Source organism: Salmo salar, chromosome ssa19 (genome assembly GCF_905237065.1).
Source record: "Salmo salar chromosome ssa19, Ssal_v3.1, whole genome shotgun sequence".
Classification (NCBI taxonomy): domain Eukaryota; kingdom Metazoa; phylum Chordata; class Actinopteri; order Salmoniformes; family Salmonidae; genus Salmo; species Salmo salar.
In genome coordinates this window covers 74,161,168-74,188,517 of record NC_059460.1, presented here as the reverse complement: position 1 = coordinate 74,188,517, position 27,350 = coordinate 74,161,168, and the positions used below count along the sequence as shown (strand labels likewise).

At 42.6% G+C, this 27,350-nt stretch overlaps 1 pseudogene; it reads left to right on the top strand.

Moving 5' to 3' along the window:
• LOC106579604 (E3 ubiquitin/ISG15 ligase TRIM25-like) overlaps positions 1-25,139 on the top strand; it is a 46,255-nt pseudogene extending 21,116 nt beyond the window's left edge.
• The last annotated feature ends 2,211 nt before the right edge of the window (positions 25,140-27,350 follow it).

The following is a 27,350-nucleotide window of genomic DNA, read 5'->3' as shown; positions in this document are numbered from 1 at the left end:
TTGTTTTTTTTATCCTCAGATTCCTGCCAGCTCACATTGGATCCCAACACAGCACATAAATACCTGTGTCTTTCTGATGGGAACAGAAAGGTGACATGGAGTAATAAGGTCCAGTCCTATTCTGACCACACTCTCTCATGCACATGATGCACTCCATACACACACATCCTTAAATCCAGTTCAGTCCTTGACAGGGTCACAGACAGCTCACCTTGTTCTCTCTCTTTCCTCTTTCTCATGCCACGGTTTAATGTTATATGCCTACCAAGGATGTCGCTAGGCCTATTTTAGGGGGGGTTTATCCCCCTAAAATATTCATTAGCCCCCTCTAAATAAATCAATATATCAGTCAACATATTTTCTCTGCGATTTCTATTTTTTCCCATCAACTGTTCCATCACATCTTAAACTTCTTACCGGGTGGGCACTAGGACCTGGGGGAGGCTGCTGGTGCAGAGGCTGCTGCACGCGCTAGTGACAGTCAGTCCTACTCGTAGCTCACATTTTGGTTAACGTTAGCCCCTTCTGTGGCTTGAGACTGCTAACTAACAGTAAATAGATAGGAAAAGGCTCTGACAGGACAGATTCATGCAGATAGGCTATGATGTGAATTTGTGGTAAGTTAGAACAAGAGAGAGAGAGAGAGAGAGAGAGAGAGAGAGAATTCACTACTATAGACTTTGGTCATAATCAAAGCTTTGTTAACCAATACCTTTTTATGTGAGGCTGCCTGTAAGTTACAATGTAACAGATGTTGCGAGCTAGCTAACAGTAACGTTAACGGTGTCTTTTAAATTCAACATAAGTTATCTAATTAACGTTGTATTTAATGTAGTTTTGCTATCTGTGCCAGGCTATAAATGAGACAGATGACATGACATCATGCGCATTTCTTTTCATACTCAATTGCTTTCATTCAGTAGGCCATTGCAAAACAATTATCAGTAGGTCATGTGTAGAAAAGGTGACATAGTGTTGATCACAGCTTTCTGCTTTCCATGTAGAGTTTGAAACAAAAATATTTGTTTATCTTCGGTAAACATGAGATGGCACAAACACACAGAGACAGTGTTGTGGCATGGCAAAGCTACCAGGCAACTAGTAATCATGGGAACATTGCTCAGATTTTAACATCTGGCCATGCTAGTGATATTGCAGCGAAATGAGAGTATCTGAGGAGAATTGTTGCGGTCACATCAATGTTAGGAAGACAGAGACTCTCTTTTCATGCCAATGATGAATCTAGTGAAAGCACAAATAGAGGGAACTTTCTTGAATGTACGGAGCTTTTGAAGGAGTTTGACCTTTTCTGGCAAAAGTACAATACTCCATCAAATGCGACGTCTCTCTCTCCAGAATCTCAGAATGACATGATCGAATGCTGTTCTCAAGAGATTATGGACACCATAGTCTTTGAGATGTCAAAGTCTGGAATGTATGCCACTATGGCGGATGAGGCCAGGGATGCCCAGTCTGAATTGTTGTGTGTATGTGACAGAGGGGACAGTTAAGGAGCGTTTAATAGCACTAGCAGAAATCAAGCCATTTGATGCCCAATCGATAGCAAATGAGTTGCAACAGTAGCTCCAAATGAGAGGGGTAGCAGGCCTAAAGTGCGTTGCACAGACCTGTGATGGTGCAGCTGTCATGTGTGGGTCCAAAGGAGGTGTGCAAGCACATTTCAGAGTGCTGAATCCGGAGGCAATTTATGTACATTGCTTTGCTTATGTGCTTAATTTGGTGTTGTGTCATACTTGCAGGGCTATTCCGGAGGCTGCTGAGTTTTCAGTTTCTTGGAGAATGTGTATTTGTTTTTCAATACATCCCTAGTTAACCACCACAAGTTCAACGAAGCTCAGTCCAAATTTGGAATAGCATCAGCTGAATTTGTACAGTTCTCAAACACTCGCTGGGCATGCCAGCTGCGGTCCATAAATGCAGTCCTGGACACTTTAACTGCTATTTTTGATTGTCTATCTGCCATTGGATCCCCCATGGCTGTTGGTCTGAGAGCAAAGCTTCATAAGTTCTCCACCATGTATTGCTACTGATATTTCAGTCCCTTCTTTCTATAACTGAGGGACTACACAAGTTTCTCCAGAAAGAGACTGTAGACCTGGCAGAAGCTTGTTTCGGGCAAACAAGCCGTATGTGACACACTGATAGACAAACGCACAGACGCATTTGCCACAGAACTTTATGACAGAACCAAAACACTCTGTGAAATTCACAATATTCCAGTGGCAGATTCAGCAAGAAAGCGCAAACAAAGGAAAATGGGATATTTTGTGGTGGAGACCTCATTGGGTTTAGACACAGAATTGTCATGTTCCCAAACAATAAAACAGGGTTGTTGCTCCCCTGCTTGGACAGGATGGTTTGTGAGCTTGACCAGTGATTCTCAACTTTAGATGCAGGTCTGCTCAAAGGCATACAGGCATGCAGCCCCAACTCAAAAAACGTCCTAGATACATCATGCTTAACCTCTCTTGGGTAGGGGGCAGTATTTTGACGTCCGGATGAAAAACGTGCCCGTAGTAAACTGCCTGCTCCTCAGGCCCAGAAGGTAGGATATGCATATTATTAGTAGATTTGGATAGAAAATACTCTGAAGTTTCTACAACTGTTTGAATGATGTCTGTGAGTATAACAGAACTCATATGGAAGGCAAAAACCTGAGAAGAAAATCCAACCAGGAAGTGTGGAAATCTGAGGTTTGTAGTTTTTCAAGTGATTGCCTATCTAATACACAGTGTCTGTGGGGTCATTTTGCACTTCCTAAGGCTTCCACTAGATGTCAACAGTCTTTAGAACGTTGTTTCATGCTTCTACTGTGAATGGGGAGAGAATAAGAGCATATGGAGTCAGATGACTGAGAAAATGACATGAGCTCAATCGCGCGAATTCCCGTGAGAGTTAGGGGAGTTCCTTTTCATTTCTGAAGACAAAGGAATCGTCCGGTTGGAATATTATGGAATATTTATGATAAAAACATCCTAAAGATTGATTCTATACATCGTTTGACATGTTTCTATGAACTGTAATATAACTTTTTTGACTTTCCGTTTGAACTTACTGCGCGAGCACAGTGCATTGGATTACTCGACTGAACGCGCAAACAAAATGGAGGTATTTGGACATAAAGAGGAACTTTATCAAACAAAACTAACATTTATTCTGGAACTGGGATTCCTGGGAGTGCATTCCGATGAAGATCATCAAAGGTAAGTGAATATTTATAATGTTATTTGTGACTTCTGTTGACTCCAAAATGGAGGGTATCTGTATGGCTTGTTTTGATGTCTGAGCCCTGTACTCAGATTATTGCAAAGTTTGCTTTCGCCGTAAAGCTTTTTTGAAATCTGACACAGCGGTTGCATTAAGGAGAAGTGTATCTATAATTCTTTGAATAACAGTTGTATTTTTTATCAACGTTTATGATGAGTATTTCTGTAAATTGATGTGCTCATTCACCGGAAGTTTTGGGAGGTAAAACATTTCTGAACATTGCACACCAATGTAAAATGGGGTTTTTGGATATAAATATGAACTTTATCGAGCAAAACATACATGTATAGTGTAACATGAAGTCCTATGAGTGCCATCTGATGAAGATCATCAAAGGTTAGTGATTAATTTTAGCTGTATTTCTGGTTTTTGTGACGCCTCTCCTTGCTTGGAAAATGGCTGTGTGGTTTTTCTTGTCTAGTGTCTAGGCGCTGTCCTAACGTAATCTAATGTTATGCTTTCGCCGTAAAGCCTTTTTGAAATCGGACACTGTGGTTGGATTAACGAGAAGTGTATCTTTAAAATGGAATATAATAGTTGTATGTTTGAGAAATTTGAATTGTGAGATTTGTGTTGTTTTGAATTTGGCGCCCTGCTATTTCACTGGCTGTTGGCGAGTGTGTCCCACATACCCCAGAGACTGAGTTTGCCAAGCACTACGGTATTGATGTTAAAACAGAAGAGATGTGGGTTGCCAGAAACTTTCTTGCCCAGAAAAGAGAGGCTGGACTTCCTCCCAAAGATTTGCTAGCTGTGCATAACCTCCTGGATGATGATATGCTTCCTTCTCTGAAGAAAATCATTCAGGTTGCCCTCACAATTCCTGTGAGCAGCTGCTCCAGTGAAAGGTCCTTTAGTGCACTGCGCCGGCTGCATTCCTGGTTGCGTAAGACAATGGGTCAGAAAAAGCTTACAAGTCTTGAGGGTGTCCATGTCCATTGAGGGTGAAGTGCTTTGGCCAGTAAGCCACAATAGTGACATTGACCGCTTTGCCACCTTTAAAAATAGGAGGTACACTATGATGCGTCCACCCACAAAATAAGCATCAAAAGCGAGAAGCAGCAGGAGCAGTTCTGTAATATAGGTTGTAATATTTGTTTGGTATCGTATTTTTTTCAGATTTTATTCCTAACTATTGTTCAGTTTTTACATTTTATTTAGCTCATTAGTTGTATTTAGTTTTTCCCCATTGTGGATGTGTCATGACTTCCGCCGAAGTTGGTGCCTCTCCTTGTTCGGGCGGCGGCTTTCTAGCAACCACCGATCTACGTTTCTTTTTCCATTTGTTTTGTCTTGGGGACGACCCGGAGGACGAGGCGCAGGACGATCCGGGTGGAGACGGTGAAATTCCTGCAGTAAGGAAGGGTCCAGGATGTCCTCCACCGGCACCCAGCATCTCTCCTCCGGACCATACCCCTCCCACTCCACGAGCCCCTCGCCCGACGCCTTGAGTCCATGATGGCTCGCATAGTATACGCTGGGGCCCCCTTGATGGGGGGACTTTCAGTACATCGAGGGGGCAGAGGAACCTCCCGCACCTCAGACTGCTGGAGCGGACCAGCCACCACCGGCCTGAGGTTAGACACATGGAACGAGGGGTTAATACGGTAATCAGGGGGAAGCTGTAACCTATAACATACCTCGTTCAGTCTCCTCAGGACTTTAAATGGCCCCACAAACCGCGGACCCAGCTTCCGGCTGGGCAGGCAAAGGGGCAGGTTTCGGGTCGAGAGCCAGACCCGATCACCGGGGCCTCATTGCGGTGGCGGTCAGCGCTCGCCTTCTGTCGCCTGATGACCCGTTGCAGGCGCACATGGGCAGCGTCCCAGGTCTCCTCCAAGCGCCGAAACCATTCATTCACCGCAGGTGCATCGATCTGGCTCTGATGCCACGGTGCCAGGACCGGCTGATAACCTAGTACGCACTGAAACGGAGACAGGTTAGTGGTGGAGTGGCGGGGGGAGTTTTGGGCCATCTCTGCCCAGGGGATGAAAGCCGCCCACTCCCCCGGGCGGTCCTGGCAATAGGACCGCAGAAACCTACCCAAATCCTGTTTAACTCCACCTGCCCATTACTCTCGGGGTGAAACCCTGAGGTCAGGCTGACCGAGACCCCCAGACATTCCATGAATGCCCTCCAGACCCTCGATGTGAACTGGGGACCCCGATCAGACACTATATCCTCAGGCACCCAGTAGTGCCGGAAGACGTGTGTAAACAGGGCCTCAGCAGTCTGTAGGGCCGTAGGGAGACTGGGCAAAGGAAGGAGACGGCATGACTTAGAAAACCAATCCACAACGACCAGGATCGTGGTGTTTCCTTGCGACGGAGGAAGATCCGTCACGAAATCCACCGATAAGTGTGACCACGGCCGTTGTGGAAGAGGTAGGGGTCGTAATTTCTCTCTGAGCAGGTGTCTAGGTGCCTTGCACTGGGCGCACACCGAGCAGGACGAAACATAAACTCTCACGTCCTTAGCTAAAGTGGGCCACCAGTACTTCCCACTAAGACAGCGCACTGTCCGACCGATGCCAGGATGACCAGAGGAGGGTGACGTGTGGGCCCAACAGATCAATCCCGCTACGCCTGGTTTCCTGTTTCCGGTCACAACTTGCAGACTTGTTTACGCTGCTGTGCGTTTTTGTTGCCGATCTTACTTTGATACCTGACGGTTTTTTACTTTTTCATTACCGTATATTTTTACTTTTTCCCTCACTCAACTTTTTTCATTCAACTTTTTCACCCCGGAGGTTTTATCTGGACATGGTTCGTCAGGACTTCAAACAGCCGAAGCTAAGTAACATTAACATGATGCCTTCTAATTGCAGTCGTTGTACTTATAATATACAGGAGAACGATCGCCTTACGGCAAGGATAGCTGTGCTGCAAGCCCAGCTTCAGACGCGATCGTTAGGCAAGGGTAATTTCAGTGTAGGAAAGGATGAAACAGCGTCTGTGCCACCAGTAAGTACAGATAGTAACGTTAGTATAAACCCCCTCGCACGGTCCCCGCAGCCGGACATCTTTCTCATGGCTTCTGGAGGGAAACGCTGTAGGAATGCTCAACCGGTGTCGCTTATTCAGCCGACAGAAACTTTCAACCGGTTCTCCCCATTAAGCAAGTCGGAGTCGGAGGCCGAGACTTCTCTGGTCTCTACTCCTCCCGTTGTGGGGTCTGAGACGCCGACGGCTCCCACCATTAGCTCTGACAAATTGAAAACCCTAGTCATTGGCGACTCCATTACCCGCAGTATTAGACTTAAAACTAATCCAGCGATCATACACTGTTTACCAGGGGGCAGGGCTACCGACGTTAAGGCTAATCTAAAGACGGTGCTGGCTAAAGCTAAAACTGGCGAGTGTAGAGAGTATAGAGATATTGTTATCCACGTCGGCACCAACGATGTTAGGATGAAACAGTCAGAGGTCACCAAGCGCAACATAGCTTCAGCGTGTAAATCAGCTAGAAAGATGTGTCGGCATCGATTAATTGTCTCTGGCCCCCTCCCAGTTAGGGGGAGTGATGAGCTCTACAGCAGAGTCTCACAACTCAATCGCTGGTTGAAAACTGTTTTCTGCCCCTCCCAAAATATAGAATTTGTAGATAATTGGCCCTCTTTCTGGGACTCACCCACAAACAGGACCAAGCCTGGCCTGTTGAGGAGTGACGGACTCCATCCTAGCTGGAGGGGTGCTCTCATCTTATCTACGAACATAGACAGGGCTCTAACTCCTCTAGCTCCACAATGAAATAGGGTGCAGGCCAGGCAGCAGGCTGTTAGCCAGCCTGCCAGCTTAGTGGAGTCTGCCACTAGCACAGTCAGCGTAGTCAGCTCAGCTTTCCCCATTGAGACCGTGTCTGTGCCTCGATCTAGGTTGGGCAAAATTAAAAATGGCGGTGTTCGCTTTAGCAATCTCACTAGTATAAAGACCTCCTCCATTCCTGCCATTATTGAAAGAGATTGTGATACCTCACATCTCAAAATTGGGTTACTTAATGTTAGATCCCTCACTTCCAAGGCAGTTATAGTCAATGAACTAATCACTGATAATAATCTTGATGTGATTGGCCTGACTGAAACATGGCTTAAGCCTGATGAATTTACTGTGTTAAATGAGGCCTCACCCCTGGTTACATTAGTGACCATACCCCCGTGCATCCGGCAAAGGCGGAGGTGTTGCTAACATTTACGATAGCAAATTTCAATTTACATAAAAAAAACCAACAATGACGTTTTCGTCTTTTGAGCTTCTAGTCATGAAATCTATGCAGCCTACTCACTCACTTTTTATAGCTACTGTTTATAGGCCTCCTGGGCCATATGCAGTGTTCCTCACTGAGTTCCCTGAATTCCTATCGGATCTTGTAGTCATAGCAGATAATATTCTAATTTTTGGTGACTTTAACATTCACATGGAAAAGTCCACAGACCCACTCCAAAAGGCTTTCGGAGCCATCATCGACTCAGTGGGGTTTTGTCCAACATGTCTCTGGACCTACTCACTGCCACAGTCATACTCTGGACCTAGTTTTGTCCCATGGAATAAATGTTGTGGATCTAAATGTTTTTCCTCATAATCCTGGACTATCGGACCACCATTTTATTACGTTTGCAATTGCAACAAATAATCTGCTCAGACCCCAACCAAGGAGCATTAAAAGTCGTGCTATAAATTCTCAGACAACCCAAAGATTCCTTGATGCCCTTCCAGACTGCCTCTGCCTACCCAAGGACGTCAGAGGACAAAAATCAGTTAACCACCTAACCGAGGAACTCAATTTAACCTTGCGCAATACCCTAGATGCAGTTGCACCCCTAAAAACTAAAAACATCTGTCATAAGAAACTAGCTCCCTGGTATACAGAAAATACACGAGCTCTGAAGCAAGCTTCCAGAAAATTGGAACGGAAATGGCGCCACACCAAACTGGAAGTCTTCCGACTAGCTTGGAAAGACAGTACCGTGCAGTATCGAAGAGCCCTTACTGCTGCTCGATCATCCTATTTTTCCAACTTAATTGAGGAAAATAAGAACAATCCGAAATTTCTTTTTGATACTGTCGCAAAGCTAACTAAAAAGCAGCCTTCGCAAATGGAGGATGGCTTTCACTTCAGCAGTAATACATTTATGAACTTCTTTGAGGAAAAGATCATGATCATTAGAAAGCAAATTACAGACTCCTCTTTAAATCTGGGTATTCCTCCAAAGCTCCATTGTCCTGAGTCTGCACAACTCTGCCAGGACCTAGGATCAAGGGAGATACTAAAGTGTTTTAGTACTATATCTCTTGACGCAATGATGAAAATAATCATGGCCTCCAAACCCTCAAGCTGCATACTGGACCCTATTCCAACTAAACTACTGAAAGAGCTGCTTCCTGTGCTTGGCCCTCCTATGTTGAACATAATAAACGGCTCTCTATCCACCGGATGTGTACCAAGCTCACTAAAAGTGGCAGCAATAAAGCCTCTCTTGAAAAAGCCGAATCTTGATCCAGAAATTATAAAAAACTATCGGCCTATATCGAATCTTCCATTCCTCTCAAAAATTTTAGAAAAAGCTGTTGCACAGCAACTCACTGCCTTCCTGAAGACAAACAATGTATACAAAACGCTTCAGTCTGGTTTTAGACCCCATCATAGCACTGAGACTGCACTTGTGAAGGTGGTAAATGACCTTTTAATGACGTCAGACCGAGGCTCTGCATCTGTCCTCGTGCTCCTAGATCTTAGTGCCGCTTTTGATACCATCGATCACCACATTCTTTTGGAGAGATTGGAAACCCAAATTGGTCTACATGGACAAGTTCTGGCCTGGTTTAGATCTTATCTGTCGGAAAGATATCAGTTTGTCTCTGTGAATGGTTTGTCCTCTGACAAATCAATTGTAAATTTCGGTGTTCCTCAAGGTTCCGTTTTAGGACCACTATTGTTTTCACTATATATTTTACCTCTTGGGGATGTCATTCGAAAACATAATGTTAAATTTCACTGCTATGCGGACGACACACAGCTGTACATGTCAATGAAACATGGTGAAGCCCCAAAATTGCCCTCGCTAGAAGCCTGTGTTTCAGACATAAAGAAGTGGATGGCTGCAAACTTTCTACTTTTAAACTCGGACAAAACAGAGATGCTTGTTCTCGGTCCCAAGAAACAAAGAGATCTTCTGTTGAATCTGACAATTAATCTGGATGGTTGTACAGTCGTCTCAAATAAAACTGTGAAGGACCTCGGCGTTACTCTGGACCCTGATCTCTCTTTTGAAGAACATATCAAGACTGCTTCAAGGACAGCTTTTTTCCATCTACGTAACATTGCAAAAATCAGAAATTTTCTGTCCAAAAATGACGCAGAAAAATTAATCCATGCTTTTGTTACTTCTAGGCTGGACTACTGCAATGCTCTACTTTCCGGCTACCCGGATAAAGCACTAAATAAACTTCAGTTAGTGCTAAATACGGCTGCTAGAATCCTGACTAGAACCAAAAAATGTGATCATATTACTCCAGTGCTAGCCTCCCTACACTGGCTTCCTGTTAAGGCAAGGGCTGATTTCAAGGTTTTACTGCTAACCTACAAAGCATTACATGGGCTTGCTCCTACCTATCTTTCCGATTTGGTCCTGCCGTACATACCTACACGTACGCTACGGTCACAAGACGCAGGCCTCCTAATTGTCCCTAGAATTTCTAAGCAAACGGCTGGAGGTAGGGCTTTCTCCTATAGAGCTCCATTTTTATGGAATGGTCTGCCTACCAATGTGAGAGACGCAGACTCAGTCTCAACCTTTAAGTCTTTACTGAAGACTTATCTCTTCAGTAGGTCCTATGATTAAGTATAGTCTGGCCCAGGAGTGTGAAGGTGAACGGAAAGGCTGGAGCAACGAACCGCCCTTGCTGTCTCTGCCTTGCCGGTTCCCCTCTTTCCACTGGGATTCTCTGCCTCTAACCCTTTTACAGGGACTGAGTCACTGGCCTACTGGTGTTCTTCCATGCCGTCCGTGGGAGGGGTGCGTCACTTGAGTGGGTTGAGTCACTTACGTGGTCTTCCTGTCTGGGTTGGCGCCCCCCCTTGGGTTGTGCCATGGCGGAGATCTTTGTGGGCTATACTCGGCCTTGTCTTAGGACGGTAAGTTGGTGGTTGGAGACATCCCTCTAGTGGTGTGGGGGCTGTGCTTTGGCAAAGTGGGTGGGGTTATATCCTGCCTGTTTGGCCCTGTCCGGGGGTATCATCGGATGGGGCCACAGTGTCTTCTGATCCCTCCTGTCTCAGCCTCCAGTATTTATGCTGCAGTAGTTTATGTGTCGGGGGGGCTAGGGTCAGTCTGTTACATCTGGAGTATTTCTCTTGTCTTATCCGGTGTCCTGTGTGTATTTAAATATGCTCTCTCTAATTCTCTCTTTCTCTCTTTCTGTCTTTCTCTCGGAGGACCTGAGCCCTAGGACCATGCCTCAGGACTACCTGGTATGATGACTCCTTGCTGTCCCCAGTCCACCTGGCCGTGCTGCTGCTCCAGTTTCAACTGTTCTGCCTGCGGCTATGGAACCCTGACCTGTTCACCGGACGTGCTTGTTGCACCCTCGACAACTACTATGATTATTATTATTTGACCATGCTGGTCATTTATGAACATTTTAACATTTTAACATTTTGACCATGTTCTGTTATAATATCCACCCTGCACAGCCAGAAGAGGACTGGCCACCCCTCATAGCCTGGTTCCTCTCTAGGTTTCTTCCTAGGTTTTTGGCCTTTCTAGGGAGTTTTTCCTAGGGAGTTTTTCCTAGCCACTGTGCTTCTTTCACATGCTTTGCTTGCTGTTTGGGGTTTTAGGCTGGGTTTCTGTACAGCACTTTGAGAATATCAGCTGATGTACGAAGGGCTATATAAAAATAAATTTGATTTGATTTGATCAATCGATCGCAGACATCAGACGGAACGTACAGACGTCCAACTGGACACTGGGTGGGAGTGGGCTCCATACGTAATGTCCGCTCGATGTCCGCGTCAACCTCCCATACCACCGGTGCCACCAGGCAAGAAGCCGGAAGTATGGGAGTGGGATCCGTGGACTGCTCCTCTGTGTCATACATCTGGGACAGTGCATCTGCCTTAGCGTTCTGGGAATCTGGTCTGTAGGATAGGGTGAAAACAAAACGGGTGAAAAACATGGCCCACCTCGCCTGGCGAGGGTTCAGTCTCCTCGCCGCCCGGATGTACTCCAGATTGCAATCGTCAGTCCAAATGAGGAAAGGGTGTTTAACCCCAACAGGTTAACAGAAAGGGTGAAACTTAACCTCTATGGGCTAGGTGGGACGCAAGCGTCCCACCCGTGGTGCACTCCATCAACAGCAGGTGCATTTCAAGAGCGGCAAATTTGAATCCAAATAAATGTCAAAATTCTAATTTTTCAAACATACAACTATTTTACACCCTTTGAAAGATAAACATCTCCTTAATCTAACCACGTTTTACGATTTCAAAAAGGTTTTACGGCGAAAGCATAAATTTAGAGTATGTTAGGACAGTACATTTACAAGAGTTGTGTGTAATGTTTTGTCAATTCAAAGACAGGGTCACCAAAACCATAAAACCAGCTAAAATGATGCACTAACCTTTTACAATCTCCATCAGATGACACTCCTAGGACATTATGTTAGACAATGCATGCATTTTTAGTTCTATCAAGTTCATATTTATATCCAAAAACAGCGTTTTACTATGGCATTGATGTTGAGGAAATCGTTTCCCTCCAATAACCGGCAGTCAAGTCAGTACCACAAATTAAATAATTAAAATTAGAAAACATTGGTAAAATATTATATTGTCATTTAAAGAATTATAGATTTACATCTCTTGAACGCAATCAACTTGCCAGATTTAAAAATAACCTTACTGGGAAATCACACTTTGCAATAATCTGAGCACTGCGCCCAGAAAAATACACGTTGCGATACAGACTAGACGTCATGTTGGGGAGATCTAAAATCGAAAATACTATGTAAATAATCCATTACCTTTGATTCTCTTCATCAGATGTCACTTCCAGGTATCACAGGTCCATAACGAATGTAGTTTTGTTCAAAAAAGCTCATCATTTATGTCCAAAAATCTCCGTCTTGTTAGCACATGATCTAAGCCAGCCGGACTTCGTCATGAACGAGGGGAAAAAATATGTTTACGTTCGTTCAAACATGTCAAACGTTGTATAGCATAAATCATTAGGGCCTTTTTTAACCAGAACATGAATAATATTCAAGGTGGACGAATGCATTCTCTTTTATAACGTATTGGAACGAGGGTACCCAACATGAACTCGCGCGCCAGGTGTCTAATGGGCCATCATCGTTCCATGGCTCTTGTTCGGTCAGATCTCCCTCCAGAAGACTCAAAACACTTTGTAAAGGCTGGTGACATCTAGTGGAAGCAATAGGAAGTGCCAAAATATTCCTCAGCCCCTGTGTTTTTCAATGGCATAGGTTTAAAGGTAATACAACACATCAGGTATCCACTTCCTGTCAGAAAATGTCTCAGGGTTTTGCCTGCCAAACGAGTTCTGTTATACTCACAGACACCATTCAAACAGTTTTAGAAACTTTAGAGTGTTTTCTATCCATATATAATAAGTATATGCATATTCTAGTTACTGGGTAGGATTAGTAACCAGATTAAATCGGGTACATTTTTTTTATCCAGCCGTGCAAATACTGCCCCCTAGCCCTAATAGGTTTTAAATAAAGATTTTTTTCTAATGTATAATATGACCTGCATGTCTTCTCTGTCTCTCAAAATAAAATCCCAAAAGTATTTGGGCTACGAAGTACAGCCATTTTTATGCCTTTTGTTGGTGTTGGATGGATGGGGACAGGGTGGACTTTAATTTCTTTATTTGGATAGAATTTAAGGAAGTTATATTAGATCCGTGTCTAACATAAACTATGAGACAGGTATACTTTTAGCCAACCTTGACCAAAAATGACCTTATATTGATAGATTTTACACCCGTTGTTACTCTAAAAATAAGTGATGAAAATATGTTTTGAGGGCTTTAAAAAAAAATCCTGGGAGAGTATGCCCAGATCCCCCTAAAAGAGGCTTAGCCCCCCTATCCATGAATCTCTAGTGACGTCCCTGATGCCTGCTATATACACGCTGGTTTAATGTTATATATGCCTGCTATATACAGGCTGGTTTAATGGTATATATGCCTACTATATACAGACTGGTTTAATGTTATATATGCCTACTATATACAGACTGGTTTAATGTTATATATGCCTACTATATACAGACTGGTTTAATGTTATATATGTCTACTATATACAGGCTGGTTTAATGTTATATATGCCTACTATATACAGACTGGTTTAATGTTATATATGCCTACTATGTACAGACTGGTTTAATGTTATATATGTCTACTATATACAGACTGGTTTAATGTTATATATGCCTACTATATACAGACTGGTTTAATGTTATATATGCCTACTATATACAGACTGGTTTAATGTTATATATGTCTACTATATACAGACTGGTTTAATGTTATATATGCCTGCTATATACAGGCTGGTTTAATGTTATATATGTCTACTATATACAGGCTGGTTTAATGTTATATATGCCTACTATATACAGACTGGTTTAATGTTATATATGCCTACTATATACAGGCTGGTTTAATGTTATATATGTCTACTATATACAGGCTGGTTTAATGTTATATATGCCTACTATATACAGACTGGTTTAATGTTATATATGCCTGCTATATACAGGCTGGTTTAATGTTATATACGCCTACTATATACAGGCCAACACTGTAATTTCAATCAACCCTGCTGCCAGTGAACCAAGTCAGGCAAATGCCTGTGAATCTTAAGTGTGGCACAGACGGCTCCAGTGAACATCATGAATGGCCCTGTGCTGTGCTGCGTTCCACTGCTGTCAGTTTGCCAGTTGGATTTCTGACCTGATGGACAAATAGGAACAGACAAAGTCTGGATTGTGGCTGTTTGCTCCACTACAGCACGACACAACTGTTGGTTAGGTGTTATAAAATATTCTACTCACATGTTCATCTCTTCAGGGGTACTGAATGGAGGGTAAACACAGAATTGATTAAACTATGCACTACTGCCTACTGTCAATGCTGGTGAGCATCAATCAGGTTTATTTTTCAATCAGGTATTAAGAAGATCTTTCTATGTTTTCAAGGAGGAAGATTAAAAAAAAGATGGACACTGTCCTTATGTGAACACCAATAGACAACTTGCTACGATGAGATTGTTTGCTCTGCTGTGCTTCACTCGTGATCAGCTGCTGTGTTCACATACAGTAGTGCGTCTCTTCAGAAATATGTACAACCCTTCCCTTCACATTAAAAGTCTTCACAGAATGGCTTGTTCCCATCTTTTGGCCACTGTGCTTCTAAGTTTGTTCAAAGCTGTGACAATACATGCCTGTGGTATTCACCATCACTCCAGCCTTTACACTTTCTGACCAGCTGGACTACTGTGGTGGAATTATTGTAATCAAAATGAGAGACTTTTAGATTTCTTCAAAACAATCAAACCTTTATTATTTAATAACTGAGGTAATGGAGGTGGTAGGTAATCAGGCCCTGGAGGTGACCACTGAGAACTCAACCAGCTGGTTTGAGCCACAGCATTTTATAGAAAAGTACATCCTCCTTCAGTCTACATAACACACAACAGATGTATGGAATGGGTCACAAGGTTAAGATTTGTATGAAAGATACTTATAATTCACAGCAGACATTTTCTGCTGTAAAAACAGTTTTCATTGTGTAGAGACCAGTGTCTGGCCCCCAAACTCCAAACTGGAGCCATCTCCTCCTCGTACCACAGTACAGAAACATTTACTCATGCTCTGGACATCACAAAGACATCGTAAATCTCCTGTCAGTGTTATCTCCCAAAGGCCCACTTTCAGTTCACACAGACACAATAAAGAGTTATAAGAACCCTCTATTCTGTTGCATAAAACAACAATTTTATGCAATACAAGTATTATAACATCATTTAATAATTTCCACCATACTACCCCCACAAAAAAGTACTACTGAATTACTACACAAAACCTATTGGTGCAGTAGTGACTATGTAGAGACTTGTAGGGATTGTGTAGTGAATATGTAGTTTTTTGCCCTACTCAAGATACACAAGTAGAGTTTTGTAGTGCTCAGCAGAAAAACAGTAGTGTTTCCATTAGTAATCAGGTAGAGATTTTTACTACTTGATGTTGGTAATAAATAAGTAGCCACAACACTACAGCCAGACTATACTGGTTTTTGCATCCACAGAAGAAGACAAAGCAGGAACGGGGCAGCAGGTAGACTAGTGGTTAGAGCATTGGACTAGCAACTGAAAGGTTGCAAGATTGAACCCCCGAGCTGACAAGGTAAAAATATGTCGTTCTGCCCCTGAACAAGGCAGTGAACCCACTGTTCCTAGGCTGTGATTGAAAATAAGAATTTGTTCTTAACTGACTTGCCCAGCTAAATAAAGTAAAATAAAAAATAAAATAAAAAGGAAGTAGTTGGTTGTTGTTAGCTAGCTACTGTTTTTGACAATCCCGAATGTGATCTTCCATCCATCGCCATCCTGTCTTTCATAACCCTTATGCTAGCACCATCTGTAAGTTTAACTTTCCTTTATGTTTTATGAATACTTTCATGTCGTTGTTTAGATGTTTATATAACTCTTTACCAGATCAGGAAGATTGCAAGCCAAAACGGTCTTGTGTTTAGCCTAGCTGTTTGCAAGCCCCATTGAAATGTAGCTATGTAGTCTTTGTTTTGGTATGCTAACTAATACTGTAAGTATGTGTGTTTGTATGCAAATCTACAGTGTTCATATTGGTATACTTACCCATTCTACTTGTTGCCAAGGAGGCCCTCGACAAAAGACTGAAGGCCATTGTTGGTAAGATTTAACATTTTATAAACAATGTTTTTCAGCACCTAAAGAATATTCCTCAATTTCACACAACAGCTGAACTAGAGGGAATAGGCAGTTAAGTGCATTGCCAAGTGCAGCAAAATGTAATCCCCTATGGAGAGGAGTGCACCACTGAGGATCTGCTGATTCATGGCCATTGCTTTGTAAGAGAAGGGCCTGAATGTTTGCAGACATATCTGCACCTCATCAGATATTTGGTTATCTGCCCAAGTCAATAGGCTTTTCATAACTTTCCCACACAATATTTGTGCGTTATAATGTTGTAAAAGTGTTGTGTTGGCAACAATCATAATTCAACAAATAATTCCCTCTGTGCTACAGTATATACAAGCCTCCCTCCCTTCTCCACCCTCTATCTATCTATCCTAACTTAAAGAGTGCCTGAATGCACCGATTCCTCATGTGTTTCTCTGTCGCTCATTAAAGATGCACTCCGCCATTTCCTGGTTAATATATTTCTAATAGTTTGCCTAATTTCAGGTTGTGAGACAAAACAAGCAAGTACAGTTTAGAGAATCCTTATACCATCTAAACCGTTGTGAAAAATATTTTCCATAACCAAAAATATTATATTTTCGGCTGTTTGAATCTGGTGTACAAAACCGAAAGTAAACGATGCAAAAACCAAACTTAAGACCGGGAAACATAGAAATAGCGCACATAGAATAGATCTACCACTTCTTAGACTTGATTTCAATGAGAATAACAGATCTATATTTTACATTCCTACAGTATGTTGGATTACAGGCAACATCCGCACTGAGATAAAGGCTAGAGCTGCCGCTTTCAAGGAGCGGGACTCTAACCCGGAAGCTTCTAAGAAATCCCACTATGCCCTGCGACGAACCATCAAACAGGCAAAGCTTCAATACAGGACTAAGATCGAATCGTAATTCACCGGCGCTAACGCTCATTGGATGTGGCAGGGCTTGCAAACCATTACAGACTACAAAAGGAAGCACAGCCAAGAGCTGCCCAGTGACACAAGCCTACCAGATGAGCTAAACTACTTCTATGCTCGCTTCGAGGCAAATAACATTGAAATATGCATGAGAGCACCAGCTGTTCCCCGAAGACTGTGTGATCACGCTCTCCGCAGCCGATGTGACTAAGACCTTTAAACAGGTCAACATTCACAAGGCCGCAGGGCCAGACGGATTACCAGGACGCGTACTGCGAGCATGCGCTGACCAACTGGCAAGTGTCTTCACTGACATTTTCAACCTCTCCCTGTCTGTAATACCAACATGTTTTAAGCAGACCACCATAGCGCCTGTGCCCAAGAACACTAAGGTAACCTGCCCTAAATGACTACTGACCCGTAGCACTCACGTCTGTAGCCATGAAGTGCTTTGAAAGGCTGGTCATGGCTCACATCAACACACTTATCCCAGAAACCCTAGACCCACTCCAATTTGCATACCGCCCCAACAGATTGACTTAGCCCCCAGATGATGCAATCTCTATTGCACTCCACACTGCCCTTTCCCACCTGGACAAAAGGAACACCTATGTGAGAATGCTATTCATTGACTACAGCTCAGTGTTCAACACCATAGTGCCCTCAAAGCTCATCAATAAGCTAAGGACCCTGGGACTAAACACCTCCCTCTGCAACTGGATCCTGGACTTCCTGACGGGCCGCCCCCAGGTGGTAAGGGTAGGTAACAACACATCTGCCACATTGATCCTCAAGACAGGGGCCCCTCAGGGGTGCGTGCTCAGTCCCGTCCTGTACTCCCTGTTCAATCATGACTGCACAGCCAGGCACGACTCCAACACCATCATTAAGTTGGTAGGCCTGATCACCGACAACGACGAGACAGCCTATAGGGACGAGGTCAGAGACCTGGCCGTGTGGTGCCAGGACAACAAAGTGATCAAGACAAAGGAGATGATTGTGGACTACAGGAAAAAGAGGACCAAGCACGCCCCCATTCTCATCGACGGGGCTGCAGTGGAGCAGGTTGAGAGCTTCAAGTTCCTTGGTGTCCACATCACCAACAAACTAACATGGTCCAAGCACACCAAGACAGTCGCGAAGAGGACACGACAAAACCTATTCCCCTTCAGGAGACTGAAAGGATTTGGCATGGGCCCTTAGATCCTCAAAAGGTTCTACAGCTGCACCATCGAGAGTATCACTGCCTGGTATGGCAACTGCTCGGCCTCCAACCACAAGGCACTACAGAGGCTAGTGCGAATTGCCCAGTACATCACTGGGGCCAAGCTTCCTGCTATCCAAGACCTCTATACCAGGCGGCATCAGAGCAAGGCCCTAAAAATTGTGAAAGACTCCAGCCACCCTCGTCATAGACTGTTCTCTCTGCTACTGCACGGCAAGCAGTATCGGAGCGCCAAGTCTAGGTCCAAGAGGCTTCTAAACAGCATTTACCCCCAAGCCATAAGACTCCTGAACACCTAATCAAATGGCTACCCAGACTCTTTGCATTGCCCCCCCCCAAACACACACTCTCTGTTGTTATCATCAATGCATAGTCACTTTAATAACTCTACCTACATGTATATATTACCTCAACTAACTGGTGCCCCCGCACATTGACGCTGTACCGGCACCCCCCTGTATATAGTCTCGCTATTGTTATTTTACTGCTGCTCTTTAATTACTTTTATTCTTATCCATATTTTTTTTAACTGCATTGTTGGTTAGGGGCTCGTAAGTAAGCATTTCACTGTAAGGTCTACACCTGTTGTATTCGGCGCATGTGACTAATAAAATTTGATTTGATTTCATGTGCATTTGGTCGAGTCCCCCAAAAAGTTACATATTGCAGCTTTAAGAAAAGCAAGATTTCGGTCTTGGAGGTGTGGTTGTATGTGGAAGTTATTGAGGTTTGTCTCCCATGAGACACCATAGGAACAAAGCCAGTATTGTTTCCTCAAAATAGTCAGAGTGAATCTAAGATAACTAAAATAAATCTGTAATACATTTTTTTGTTTTTTGCAGAGGTTTTAGTCATGCAATTTTACATCTAGCTAAGGTGTTTAGTGCAGTATTTCTCAAGTAAAAAAAAAGATGTGTTGTCTTATGTAAACAGTTAGATCCGCTGCGCTGATGGGTTAGATCCGCTGCGCAGTTAGATCCGCTGCGCTGACAGTTAGATTCGCTGCGCTGATGGGCAGGTCTGTCTCACCGTTTCTGTGTTCTGCGGTAGGATTGGATAGAGCCCCATCACCGCAGCTGTGTATCATGTGTTAGTGGGTAAGTGAGCATTGTTGAAATCAAAACCCAACTCGCCAGTCATGACGAACCGTTTTGGACGAGACTGATTTTATGCACAAAATTATCCTATTTCCACTTTTTGACACTAGAATAAATGTTTCTGACAAATATCGATGCTGCATAGGCCGTTTGCAGAGAAGTTGTTTATTGCTATCAGTTACATTTTAAATGTAACAGCACGTTCGACACGATGAGCTGAGTAAGGCACTCTACTAATCTTGCCCTTTTGCATACTCATTATGTTCTCAGGACTCCGGTTCACATACTCCAGAGTCTCCCCCTGTTCATCCATCCTGTGCCACCTTGTGACTGTCCTACTGATTTGTCGCTTTAATAAATCTTCAAATATCTACAGTATGTAATTGGAGGTGTGGTCTGTGTCGAATGAATTGTCCATTGGGGATTGTTGAATAGAATAAAATCAAATCAAATTTTATTTGTTCAACAGGTTTAGACTAACAGTGAAATGCTTTATTAGGGGCCCTTCACAACAATGCGGCGTAAAAGAAAATAAAGAAATAATAGAAAAGTCAAAATAAATACATATTTATTTATGATAACTTGGCAATATATACTGAACAAAAATATAAGTGCAACATGCAACAATTAAGGATTTTACTGAGTTAAGCTCATAAGGATATCAGTCAATTTAAATATATTCATTAGAACATAATCTATGGATTCCATGTGACTGGGCAAGGTGCGCAGCCACTGGGGAGCCAGGCCCAGCCAATCATAATGAGTTTTTCCACACAAAAGGGATTTATTACAGAGAGAAATGCTCCTCAGTTTCATCAGCTGTCTGGGTGGCTGGTCTCAAACGATCCCGCAGGTGAAGAAGTCGGATGTGGAGGTCCTGGGCTGGCTTGGTTACACGTGGTCGGCGGTTGTGAGGCCGGTTGAACGTACTGCCAAATTCTCTAAAATAACGTTGGAGGCGGCTTATAGTAGAGAAATTAACATCCAATTCTCTGGCAACAGCTCTGGTGGACATTCTTGCAGTCAGCATGCCAATTGCATGCTCCCTCAAAGCTTGAGACATCTGCATTGTGTTGTGTGACGAAACTGTATTGTCTCCAGCGCAAGGTGCACCTGTGTAATGATCATGCTGTTTAATCAGCTTCTTGGATCATCATGGCAAAGGAGAAATGCTCACTAATAGGCATGTAAACAAATTTGTGCACAAAAGTTGAGAGAAATAAACTTTTAGTGTTTTTGGAAGATTTCTGGCATCTTTTATTTCAGCTCATGAAACATGGGACCAACACCATATGTTGTGGTTATATTTTTGTTCAGTGTACACAGGGTGCCAATACGGAGTCGATGTGCAGGGATATAATGTAATTGAGGTAGACATGTACATATAACTAGGAATAAAGTGACGAGGCAACAGGATTGATAATCAACAGTAGCAGCAGCATATATGATAAGTAATGTTCCCTATAATTATTTTCGATGCTGAGCAAATTTCAGGTCTGCTGAGCGCAAACTTGAATGTTGTGAAAATTCTGTGCAACTTCCATCACGCATTTACTGTGAACACTGAGTCTGTACCCGCTTTAATTGACTGTTTTAACAGTGGCCAAGTAAGCTACTGTGGCTATTTGATTGTAATGTAGGCCTACCAGAGTGGCCTACCATCGAAAACAATGGAGAAAATGCATCCCATAACATTTTAACATTTAAATAGTGGTTCTATCATTCAGCCTACAGTAGCTGCCAAAGTGTGGTTTTCAATATAGGCCTACATTCCATGAGACTTTTGAAAAGAACGTACAGGCCTTTGCATTAACCTGTTTATCCACTTGTCCCTCGGACAAGGAGGTGACTGAACATTTTGTTGTGTTGTTTGATGCAAGAAAACACTTTACAAAATAAAATACATTATTATTCCCATACAGTTTGATTGGGTTCAAATCCGGGCTCTGACTGGGCCACTCAAGGACATTCAGAGACTTATCCCGAAGCCACTCCTGCGTTGTATTGGCTGTGTGCTTAGGGTAGTTGTCCTGTTGGAAGGTGAACCTTTGCTACAGTCTGAGGTCGTGAGCAGGTTTTCATCAAGGATCTCTCCGTACTTTGCTCTGTTCACCTTTCCCTTGATCCTGACTAGTCTCCCAGTCCCTGCCGCTGAAAAACATCCCCACAGCATTATTCTGCCACCACCATGCTTCACCGTAGGGATGGTGCCAGTGTCATGACTGTCCACAAGAATCCAAATAGGTCAGATCAGGTTTGCAATGAATAACTTCAATCAGACCCCCTCTCATCCTAGAGGGGAAAGGAAAGAACAAGTTGGGGTTAACAACTAACACCCTGTTGTAAATCAAGGGGGAAGATTCCAACAATATTTGTAATATAGAACGTGGGGAATGGTCAGAAGCGATCTATAGAACACTAATGTAATTTTGTTTATTATTTTGTGATGTCATTAAAATGTTAAAGGAAATACTTTAACTTGGAAAGTATACCCACTACATAGTATATGAAGTTTTCATACTGTGTGTTGTGCATGTAATATGAAAAATGATAAGTGTTTTTGTTAACCTCTCTGGGCTAGGCGGGACGAATTCGTCCCACCTACGCAAAAGCCAGTTGAATCCCGTGGCGCGATTTTCAAATACCTTAGAAATGCTATTACTTCAATTTCTCAAACATATGACTATTTTACAGCATTTTAAAGACAAGACTCTCGTTTATCTAACCACACTGTCCGATTTCAAAAAGGCTTTACAACGAAAGCAAAACATTAGATTATGTCAGCAGAGTACCCAGCCAGAAATAATCAGAGACCCATTTTTCAAGCTAGCATATAATGTCACATAAACCCAAACCACAGCTAAATGCAGCACTAACCTTTGATGATCTTCATCAGATGACACACCTAGGACATTATGTTATACAATACATGCATGTTTTGTTCAATCAAGTTCATATTTATATCAAAAAACAGCTTTTTACATTAGCATGTGACGTGCAGAACTAGCATACCCCCCGCAAACTTCCGGGGAATTTATTAACAATTTACTAAATTACTCAAGATAAACGTTCACAAAAAACATAACAGTATTTTCACGGCCGGATAAAAAACGTACCCGATTTAATCTGGTTATTACTCCTCCCAGAAACTAGAATATGCATATAATTATTAGCTTTGGATAGAAAACACTCCAAAGTTTCTAAAACTGTTTGAATGGTGTCTGTGAGTATAACAGAACTCAAATGGCAGGCCAAAACCTGAGAAGATTCTGTACAGGAAGTACCCTGTCTGACCATTTCATGGCCTTCTTTGCCATCTCTATCCAAAACAGAGTATCTCTGCTGTAACATGACACTTCCTGAGGCTCCCATAGGCTCTCAGAAGGCGGCAGAACGTTGAATGATGACTTTGCAGTCTCTGTCTGAAAAACAGTAGCGCATTTGGTAAGTGGTCGATCTGAGAACAATGAGACTGGCGCACGCGTGCACGAGACGACTCCATGTTTACATTTTCAGTCTTTGAACGAAAACAACGACTCCCGGTCGGAATATTATCGCTTTTTTACGAGAAAAATCGCATAAAAATGGATTTTAAACAGCGTTTGACATGCTTCGAAGTACGGTAATGGAATATTTTGAAATATTTTGTCACGATACGCGCCGGGCGCGTCACCATTCGTTAACCTTCGGATAGTGTCTTGAACGCACAAACAAAACGCCGCTATGTGGATATAACTATGGATTATTTGGAACCAAAACAACATTGGGTGATGAAGTAGAAGTCCTGGGAGTGCATTTTGACGAAGAACAGCAAAGGTAATCCAATTTTTCTTATAGTAAATCTGAGTTTGGTGAGTACCAAACTTGGTGGGTGTCAAAATAGCTAGCCATGATGGCCGGGCTATCTACTCAGAATATTGCAAAATGTGCTTTCACCGAAAAGCTATTTTAAAATCGGACACCGCGATTGCATAAAGGAGTTCTGTATCTATAATTCTTAAAATAATTATGTTTTTTGTGAACGTTTATCGTGAGTAATTTAGTAAATTCACCGGAAGTGTTCGGTGGGAATGCTAGTTCTGAACGTCACATGTCATATGTTTGAAAACTTGAAATATTTGGATTTTCGAGGAGTTTGTATTTCGCGCCACGCCCATCATTGGATATTGGAGCAGGTGTTCCGCTAGCGGAACGTCTAGATGTAAGAGGATTTAACAAGCAGCCATGTTCTTGTTGCTAGGGACCTGTATTCAGCATATTAAATCTCCAGTCAGTAACCGGTGCAAAGTGTGTATGTTTATCCTGTGTTCCCATTTAATTAGCTAGTAAATACTTAATGAAACCAATTTGTGTAGTACTGAATCATAAGTAAGGCTCTGTTTTTTGCAGATGCAAGGAGGTTACGACTGTTCAGAATGATGATATGATACGAGGTTATGATTAATAAGTTGACTGTTTATAGATGTGATAGGAAAAGACCTTTTAGAGCTTAATTCGGGAGATGGTAACTCTTTAAAGAACCGCTCTCTCCAAAATGCTAGAGTATAGAGACAAATGTATACATTTTAGCTTCACTTCACTTTCTATCTGGTCATTGACATAACTTATTACTAAAAGAAATGATCTGAACCTCTTTCAACCACTGACCCCTTTGACTTTCTGTTATGTTTATGTCATGATCAGTATTGAACAGTGATATTTGGTTTCCTGTGTCTCAATAGTAACAAAGTCCACATTGTTCCACCTTCTGAGCCCCATTATCTACCGTCATTTGGGAGGACTCAGTCTGGACTGTCAGTTGGAGGACTGGCATCACGTAGGAATGAAAGCACCTGTCAGGAGACAAGGCCTGAACCCAAGACCAGAGAGGAGTTATTGGAATGTGAGTAAAGGGCATACTGTGCAGATGCATGTACACAGAAAAACACACACACACACACACACACACACACACACACACACACACACACACACACACACACACACACACACACACACACACACACACACACACACAAATACATTTAATCTGTTGTTGTTTTTTTTCTTCATCTTCAGATTCCTGCCAGCTCACATTGGATCCCAACACAGCATAGAAAGAGTTGTGTCTGTCTGAAGGGAACAGAAAGGTGAAATGGAGTAATAAGGTCCAGTCCTATCCTGACCATCCAGACAGATTTACCACCAACTACCAGGTGTTGTGTAGAGAGGGTCTGTCTGGAGTCTGCTACTGGGAGGTAGACTGGAGTGGGTGGATTGATATAGCTGCCTCATATAAAGGCATCAACAGAAAAGGACCTGAGGAGTGGTTTAGAAACAGTAATCAGGCCTGCTGTTTGGAGTGTGGTGTCTCTAGCTGCTTCTATCACAATAGTGAACAGACTGACATACCTGTCCCCTGCTTCACTAGAGTAGGAGTGTACCTGGACCACAGGGCAGGAACTCTGTCTTTCTACAGTGTCTCTGACACAATGACCCTCCTCCACAGAGTACAGACCCCATTCACTCATCCTCTCTATCCTGGGTTCGGAGTATTTCATGGATCTGTGAAGATACTGACACCGACACAGTGATTCACGTTCATAAGGATACAGGCATGTTGGAGCAATTGCACTATCCCTCAGCATTGGCAAGCAGAGCTAGGGTTTTGAATGATTCCACTAACACCAGTCACTTCTCTGGTTTAAATGTGGGTGCAAACCCCTTTTGAATGATTTTTAAGCGTTGCTAAGATAAAAACACTGAAGCAGAACCATACATCCATATTGTTACATTTTAACAACTCCAACAAGTGGTTAGGAAATATTACCAAGTTAAATAAATGTATACATGAATGATCCTGACAGTCTTGTCCTTGTGCATTCTGTTATTAAGGATTCCATATACTAAAAGTCTTCCACAGTCATCATGAGCCCTCTACCAGACAGGAACACAGGCAGGTACAGTTTGTAATATAAAGACCTTGATACAGTTGAATGGTTATATTGGAGCAGTAATTGGACTGTACAGGCTAGATATAGTTTACTTAACTGTGATAAACTTTGCAGACAAATGGCTACTAAATCATCACTGTATAGTATAGGGGGTTATTTCCACTGACAGGTCATTGTCCTCCCAATGATTTTACTGTAGTCATAGTTTTATTAATGTGTTACCTTTATTTAATCATGGATAGATGGATAGATATGTATTGTATATGTAGCGATGGGCCATTTGAATGTCATGCTGAACATTGTTGAATTGACCTTAAACAACTTAAGATTTCTCCACCAAAATACTTTCTCTATCTCAAAGACAATCAGTTGTAAAAATGGGTCTCAACACGTAGGTGTGATACCATGTGACCTAGCAGGAATAGAAAAGCTCCTCTCTTATCCTGCTGAAGAGGGAGTGAAATCACCATCTTCATTAGGCTGACACAGGGCTGGACCTTCGCCTTTAATGGCAAGGACTGGTGAACTGATAAGTTAGGGAAAGTACATGTTAGGGCATAGTATCTGCAATCCAGTACAGAAATTGGGACAGAAGAGACCATGCAGTGAACAGTCTCAGAAGAAGACATAAGACGTAAATTCAATCTGGATTGCTAGAGTGCGCTCTGGGCATTCGTAAATTTAGAGCGTTTCGCTCTTGTAGCGTTCATAGCGCACACTGGACGCTCTGGCCGAGGAGTAGGGTTGATCCGAGCGTTCAACGGCAGTCAAGCACCCAAGCTAATTGGCTAATGTTGGCTAGCTACTTCCAGACACAAATGAAAGAACACCTCACTCTGACCATTTTACTCACTTTAGTAAAACTGGTTAGGATGTTTTCATGTAATCCAGAGCATTAGGGACTGTAACAGTCCTGCTGGCAACAATTTAATGATGCTTTTTTTGCAGACATTTACTGACACCAGCCATATTCAACGGGTGTTGAGCAATCGTAAATTCATCAGTTATTCTGCGTGAGAGTGCTCTGAAATCTGAGTAGATAGCCATTGAATCACTCGACTATACCACTTAGCTAAGAATGATGTAAATAATCAAGTCAAGAAACATTGGGTTAGTTAGTTAGATAGTTAATAGACTGCCCGGCAAGTTCGATGTATTGGTAGCCAACAAACGTTAGGTAACTAGCTAACATACTGGTACATACTGCTATAATGCAATGCGGTTCGTAAGGATAGCGTAGTGATAGAATAATTTGTATGTTTAAGATAATGACTAAAGTGTTCCACCCTGAAACCATATAATTGTATGAAATGTGTTAAGAGTCATAATTCAGTAATGTGTGTGACTAGGCCATTGTGTTACTATTTCACAATATGAGCTGGGTATAGCTGAGACACTCAAGGCCAACTGAACTGTCGACTTGTGAGAACTCTGAAACCAATAACAGGAAAGAGGCCTCCCCAACCTAGGTAGGGGAGTAACTGTTAGAAATGGCTAGGCTTGCAGAAGATAATGAGAAACTATGTGTTAGTATTGTGGAAAAATACAACCCACCTAAAGAGAGGTGGAGTTTCTACTGATGTGAGGTCACATGTGTGTGTATGTTATAAAATAATTGTGTTCTCATTTTGAAGTCAGAGGGCTCTCTGAATAAAGTATTGATCTATTGCAGAATCTGAGACTTTGTCTAATTCTTTATTAAATCGGAGATTTACGACCTCTGGGGAAATAGACAAAGCTTTAGTGATAGTTGAGTTCAACCATTGGGATAAAAATTCTCGTGACACGTAGCTAACAAATTGTCAGCCATGTGTAACGTAACTTATTTGAAAAGGTATTACTTTATTACATTTTTCAACATTTTCTTATCACTTGTCATAATTAGTTAAAGCAATGAATTTGTATCCGCTCTCGTCA